The sequence below is a fragment of the Bidens hawaiensis genome, unplaced genomic scaffold, assembly GCF_021521415.1.
Source record: "Bidens hawaiensis isolate Kalapana, Puna unplaced genomic scaffold, B.hawaiensis_p1.1 tig00036766_1, whole genome shotgun sequence".
Taxonomy (NCBI): domain Eukaryota; kingdom Viridiplantae; phylum Streptophyta; class Magnoliopsida; order Asterales; family Asteraceae; genus Bidens; species Bidens hawaiensis.
In genome coordinates, this window is record NW_027505433.1 from 210,290 (window position 1) to 217,072 (window position 6,783).

The following is a 6,783-nucleotide window of genomic DNA, read 5'->3' on the forward strand; positions in this document are numbered from 1 at the left end:
GGGTTAATAGAAAACATTTTGTAAAGACCACATTAAAATATAAATAATCAAAGAACAAGAATTTCATATGTTATATGGTTGAACTGGAGTTTTATTTATTATCTATAATTGGTTATGAACACAATATAATGTTTATGAAATCCATAATATGTTTTAGAATAAAACTTTATTGTTACCATTGAATTTATCCTTTGAATTAATCCAATAATATTGTGTCATGTAGTTTTGCCTGGACGTTGACTGGACATCACTAAAGCCACTGCTGAAGCCGCCTAATCCTGTTGTAGTCAAGCAAATGGTGGCTTCAACGAATTTTCTGATATATTTATTTTTTTTCTTGTAAATTTGGAAACTAACTAATATTACTTTAAAATAAAAATATTAAAAGTTACAAATAACACTAGTCTAGTACAAGATCATCAAGATGTCTAGCGCATAAATGCTCGACCTACTCTTGATGAAGGTTTTCGTGGACCTTGTGGTTCTTGATATATATGACATACTGAAGTTATTCATCATCGATGATTGTTGATTGAGGTCGTGGGACGTCACCTTGATAGTTTTGATAAATAGCCATACCTTGGTCCTCAAGAAGCATGTTGTGAAGAATTATACAACTGCAGTCGGCATCCATTATTTTCTTTATTGACCAAATCCGTAGTTGCCTAGATATCAAATCAATTTTTTTTTCTTTAGAACTCCAAACGCCTTGTCCATATCTTTTCATGCCGATTCTTCCTTCTTCGTAAAGTACTTCTATTTGTCTTCAACTGGATATGCATAAGCTTGAACAAGCGTCTGACGAATTCGATACGCTAGTTGACAAATACCAGTTGTACATTTTTGCATAGTCGTGAAATCGGATCTACCTCTTGCATCTAGTCTTTGTTGGAAAAAAGATACCGATCTGACAAATTTTGATAAACGGATAAATAGTTGTCTACTCATTCGAAACCGACGCCTAAAATAGTGTTCGTCATAAAGGGGATCAGGGCTAAAATAGCGATGTACAAAAGTTTCATTAGCGACTCGATCACGAAGAAGAGGTGATTGTTCTGTTAGCCTTTGTCTGCCTTGAAACTGATCAACCAACAGGTTAACCATTATCCTTCCGGCTTCAAAAATAAGGTCATCTTCCTCCAAAGAGTTAGACGAAAAAAATGTATTACATTGCATTATGGTTTATAATTGGGTGTATTAGAGAAAAATAAGTAAAATGGATGAGTTTTTCTTATAATTTTTTTTGGTACGTGAAAGTGTGTATGGTTTTTTTGTTAATATGGGAAGTAAAAAAGTATTTCTTTTCTAATACCCAACGGTCAAATGCAACTTATAAAACAATTTCAATTAAATACATAAATCTCTATAGTATCTATTTCTCATATTACAAGAATAAAAGATAATTTAACAAGTATTCCAACTAGTTGCTTGTGCAAGTATCTCTATTTGGGATCCAATTTTGCAGGGAAATGGTCACCACTATAAGCAAAAAGGCTATCATTAGTATAAGGATGCTCACTTCCTTTACTCGCATAATCGTAGGCAGCTGAATTTGAGGCTGACTCAGCATTCGGGTTAAGACCCGAAACTTCCATAATGCTCTCAATCTCTTTAACAACTTCACTCATCGTCGGTCTTCGATCTCCTGTTTCTTCTACACACCGTAACGCAATGTCTACAAATCTTTCCAAACCTTTTAGTTGGGTGGTCAAACCGATGGTCGGGTCAAGGATATCTTGTAGGTTGTATAGCTCTTTACTTTTGTCCATTGCTTGTTTCACTTCTCTCACAATGTACTTCCCTTTCTCGATCGGGTTTCTAGCAGTTATTAGCTCCAACAGTACAACCCCAAAGCTATAAACATCACTCTTCTCTGTCAGTTGGTTTGTCATATAATACTCGGGATCCATATAACCCTACATCAAACCAAATTGCATAGTTTCAGATCATATGCATTATACAGATATTAAAGTTAACACTTACATTCAAACTATTTATCAAAAACATATACACATACCATTGTCCCTTTGACTTGAGTGGTGACATGAGTCCTATTAGCATCACCAAGCGACTTAGATAGCCCGAAATCTGCCACCTTTGCAACTAAGCGTTCGTCTAATAAGATATTGTTTGTTTTAACATCTCTATGTATGATTGGGGGATCAGCAAGATCATGTAAGTATTGCAATCCTCTTGCTGCTCCAAGTGCTATTCGAAGTCTTCTTACCCAATCCAATCTAAATCCAGATTTCCCTGCATGTATCATGTGCGTTGATCATCACGCTTGAATTTCCGATGATTATTTGATGATGAGTTGTAAATGAGACGATAAAGTTACCTGAAAGACTATCTTTGACTGTACCGTTCACAATATACTCATAAACTAGCATCTGTTCGCCTTGATCGAAACAGAAACCATTAAGACTCACGAGCTTCCTATGATGAACTCTTGAAAGAAGCTCAATCTCAGTTTTGAACTCAAGCCCCGCCTTGTGTTGATCCTCGTGTAGCCCTTTTGATGGCAACCAACTGCCCATTTGGTAGAGTTCCTTTGTATACCTACACACAATAATCTCATTCTTTCAGTATGTAGAAGTAGAAACACCAACAGTAATTGTCGTCTTTGAACTTTATACATGTAAAGGTATCAATTTTAAACCTTTTACCTATATAAAAAAAGGTCGAACGCATTATCTTTATTAAACAGGTCAAATAAATAAATAACTGTGAAGGAAATAGATCGAAAGTAGAGCAGAATATTGTTTTACCTGATTAAACTTTTTTAAATATATTTATTAATAAAAAAATAGATTATTATAGGAATAACATGGCTCATTTTGTCTTGTTTCAAAAGATTATCTGTTTTCACCCATGGAAACCCATTTTAAAATTCATTAATCTGGCATGACCAATGTGCCTACATACATACCATTCCATATCCACCAGTTCCTATGTTGTTGAATTCTGAAAAGTTGTTTGTGCATTTGCTAAGCTCTTCAAAACTGAAAGCTTTTGTTCTTTTCACCTGAGGAACTGCACCACTGCCATTGTTTGCATCCCATAACGCTACAAATTCATTATATACAAAACCGATTAGTACCGGATTACTGGTTATTTAAAGGTAATCCAAAAACGAGGACCATAGTAATTTATACCAAAAGGGCTGCTCTCATGAGTCGTTCTATCAGCTTGATCTTTTTTACGGAATACGTACAATCCTGCAACTACGAGTAGCGCCGCAAGCACACAACCGCCAACCACCGCCCCAACAACAGCACCAGTGTTGGATGTCTTACCCCCTGATGCTCCTGTGAGATCACACCAACATATGGGTTGATTAATGACTAACTAACTATACATTGTGTAAAGGAGAGTTGGGAAAATGCAGTACATGAAATTTGATATTATTTCAAGTAAAGTGATAATAACTATATTGTTTTTCAAGTAATAGATGTGTTATAAATACTATTATAAACTTAATATTATTTCAGTAATAATCTAGCCTGTCAAATAAAGTCCCTCAACTTGTAAAATATCACTAAACTAGTTTTTGTATATTAACGTCCCTAAACTTGTTGGAAATGCGCAATGAATTTTTTTTTAGATAACGCCCTGTGAACTTTTAAATTTGATCGATCAAATTTGATAAAATTCAAAGGTTGAAACAACACGGAACAATATAAACGAACACACAATTTGGAGAAAGTCCAATTTATCATAATTAGGATCATAACTTATAAATCAATTACAGTAACTATCTTGATCAAGCCCTACTTGGTAAAGTAATGTTCTGCTTATAGAGTTACCCAAACTTGGCAGGCAAGAAATCTGTTAAACCCTAATTATCCCTTAACGTGATAAGCTGGTGCCTCCTTATATAATTAGGCGCGCCCCTCGCTGGGCTCACTAAGAAACTACCAGGCCTTCGAAAATGTCATTCATTACTTTTACAGAAATATCGAACTACACTTTGTTTTGAATGGTTTAAGAATTTCAAGTGCATACATTATAGACAAGTTGATGGGCTTCATCATATAATAATTTGTTTTTCGTGTATTTTTTACAAGTTGATGGACTTCAATTAGTTTGAGTAAATTGGTCACTAAATGCTAAGTAAAAAAGAATCTATTACCAGCACTGAAGTCATGGTTTTCAGCTTGGATATAGTAGGTCCCGAAGGTATCGTTAGGCTTGAATGTTTGGTTACTAAGAGAGAACCCAACGTCAACTAGCCCAGTTCTATTGAACCTTTCATCTGCAAATGGGAAAAGCTGTAGGATGATCACAAGATAACCATCCAAATTTTTGCTAGGACTCCTGAGTGAAACCGAGTCAACCGGCAGTTGAGTCTCTCGGAAATAATCGATCATTTGGTCATTCAGAGCCTCATAAATGGTCGGATTTCCAAGGTCAGAGAATGAAGGAGCCCGGAAGACAAGGTTGCCGGTGTAGGGAAATGCACATCTACAATTTGGGCTTAAAGCTTGACCGCGCCTACAATTTATAGGCGAGCAGTTTTCGAGTGGTGTCGAGTATGGAGTATCGTTATTTGTAGGCAGGGAGCAATATGGATCTCTAGTTCCTGTTTCCATACATATTGGATTTCCCACAAGTCTGCAGACAAATCATAAACAGATCGACATAAATTAGGGATGTAAATTTTGGACACAACACAAGACCTATGGGTCTGTGTTTACTTTAATCAGGTTCGGTCTGTTTTTGATCGAATCCGCAAACACCTTTTGCTAAATGGGTTGGGTTTGGATTGACACATTTAACATGTTAATCTTTTTCACTCGTGTTATTATGTCATAACTTAAAATGGTCTGGTATTTTAAAGTCATAAAATTTAAAAGTTGAAAGAATTGACATTAGCCTTTGTAATTTAAACATAGTTGTTCTCATTTATATGTTTAGCTGTAAATTCTAACTTTAGAGATATGAAAGTAACTAAAATATTAAAGTTAAATGTGTCGGGTTTGTGTCAACCTCAAACATCCGTACGTATTTTGGGGTCACAATTTTCGGGTTCGACCCCCTTAAGCCATCAACCCCACTGGTTTAGCACACGTAATTTAAGTCTGTCGATAACAACTAAAATGAGGAAAACTCACATTACGGCAATACTATATTGCCTCCTTTGTCTGAAATCAGCAATTTGATTATTCTGCAAATCGACCTGTTGTAATTGATTGCTATGGCTAGAACCAATATCCAAGGTGCCATTTAGTCTGTTGCCACTTAAGTCACTGGTGAAAGCATGAGTTTCAAATGGTAAACATCTCAACAAGTAATATAAATTTTTTCTTAGAGATATGAAGTATAAAGACATGACCACCATAGAGTGATATAGATCTCAAACAGAAGAAAACGTACTAGTAATGGTCATACACTACCAATAACCAAAAAGTGACGATAAACTTAAACTACTAATAATATAACTATAATAACCGACAAAAATCTCAACTTACACGTTTTGTAACTGAGGGATGCTGAAAAGTTCAGCAGGCAGCTGTCCTACTAGGCTTGTACTGTTCATGTTTCTGTAAAACATAACAGGTAGGTAAATAATCTGCCATTTTGGTTCAAAAAAGAAAGATATTAATGGTAAAGATGAATATTACAGTGTGGTCAAAGACTGTAAAGTTGTAAACCAAGAAGGAACGTCCGAGGGGTCAAAAGTATTGTTGCTTAAATCCCTGAAATGCGACATTGTCAGATCAGTATGTGTAATCGAGGATTGTTGGACTAATCTTGTTTGTTCACATGTGAAATGGATAGTGGCTGGAGTTCAAGTTCAACTATGAGTCTGTTTAGTTGTTTCATTAATCATGGTTGTTAGGAGATAACTTGTTAGAGCGTTGTTTAGTCTATGTTTATCAAGATGGCCGGGCCATGGAGTCTATATATAAGTTCAATTCGGTTTGGGTATATTAATAAAAAGTTTCCATCAATAGTTCTAATTAGTTGGATGAAAATAATACCGAAATATTACGACTTACAGATAGAAAAGGGCATCCAAACCAGTCAAATTAGGCACAAGGCCGGTCAGTAGATTGTTTGAGAGGTACCTACATGTAAGTTTATCAATAATGAAATGAACAAAAACGTTGATCGAGCCAAAATTCTTCTTATACTTACAATTCAAATAAGCCGGTAAGGTTGTTGATGTTTGATGGAACATTCTCGGTTAAAGAGTTTCTATCAAGACGTCTGATATCACATGAAGAATTAATGACATTAATTTAAAAAAAAAGGCAAAAGAGATTATCATGAAATAATAAGCAAGTTTCAATATAAGTAGGTCACATTTTCTAACTATAGAAGTCACTCAAGTTTAGCTATAAATTAAATACCATAAGTTATAACCAATTAAGTTTCGTATATGCTTCATTTAAGTCATGTAATTTTAAAAACATAATCAAATATTTATTGAAACTTTCGTAACATGGAACAATTCATACTATTTAACTTGTTACAATTTGAAATTCTAGTACTCACACAACTTCTAGCGATTTCACAAGCCCAAGTGTGTCAGGGATGCTGCCTGTAAGCTGGTTGTTTTCAAGTAGACTGCGTGATGGTAACAAGTAAGAAAGTAAGTTGACTTGGTCATGTGATCATTCCATTTTATTAAACAACAATATTAATTTTGTTGTAATAGAACATACAGATGAATTAGGTCCAGATTTGAGTGAAAGAGCCGTTCTGGGATATCACCCGAGAGCCTGTTCCCTCCAAGATGGCTGAAAACAAACATAAGTAAGCATAGGCCTAACTAAA

General features: G+C 35.1%; 1 pseudogene across 1 annotated transcript; it reads right to left on the reverse strand.

The window, feature by feature from the left end:
* Positions 1–1,333: 1,333 nt before the first annotated feature.
* LOC143613163 (leucine-rich repeat receptor protein kinase HPCA1-like) lies at positions 1,334–6,760 on the reverse strand (annotated as a pseudogene). The gene is made up of 12 exons (XR_013150067.1): positions 6,672–6,760; positions 6,502–6,573; positions 6,142–6,213; positions 6,003–6,071; positions 5,625–5,699; positions 5,472–5,543; positions 5,115–5,249; positions 4,133–4,614; positions 2,930–3,308; positions 2,339–2,559; positions 2,018–2,253; positions 1,334–1,916 (listed from the first exon to the last, which is right to left on the reverse strand). The product of XR_013150067.1 is annotated as a leucine-rich repeat receptor protein kinase HPCA1-like (transcript).
* Between the last annotated feature and the right edge of the window lie 23 nt (positions 6,761–6,783).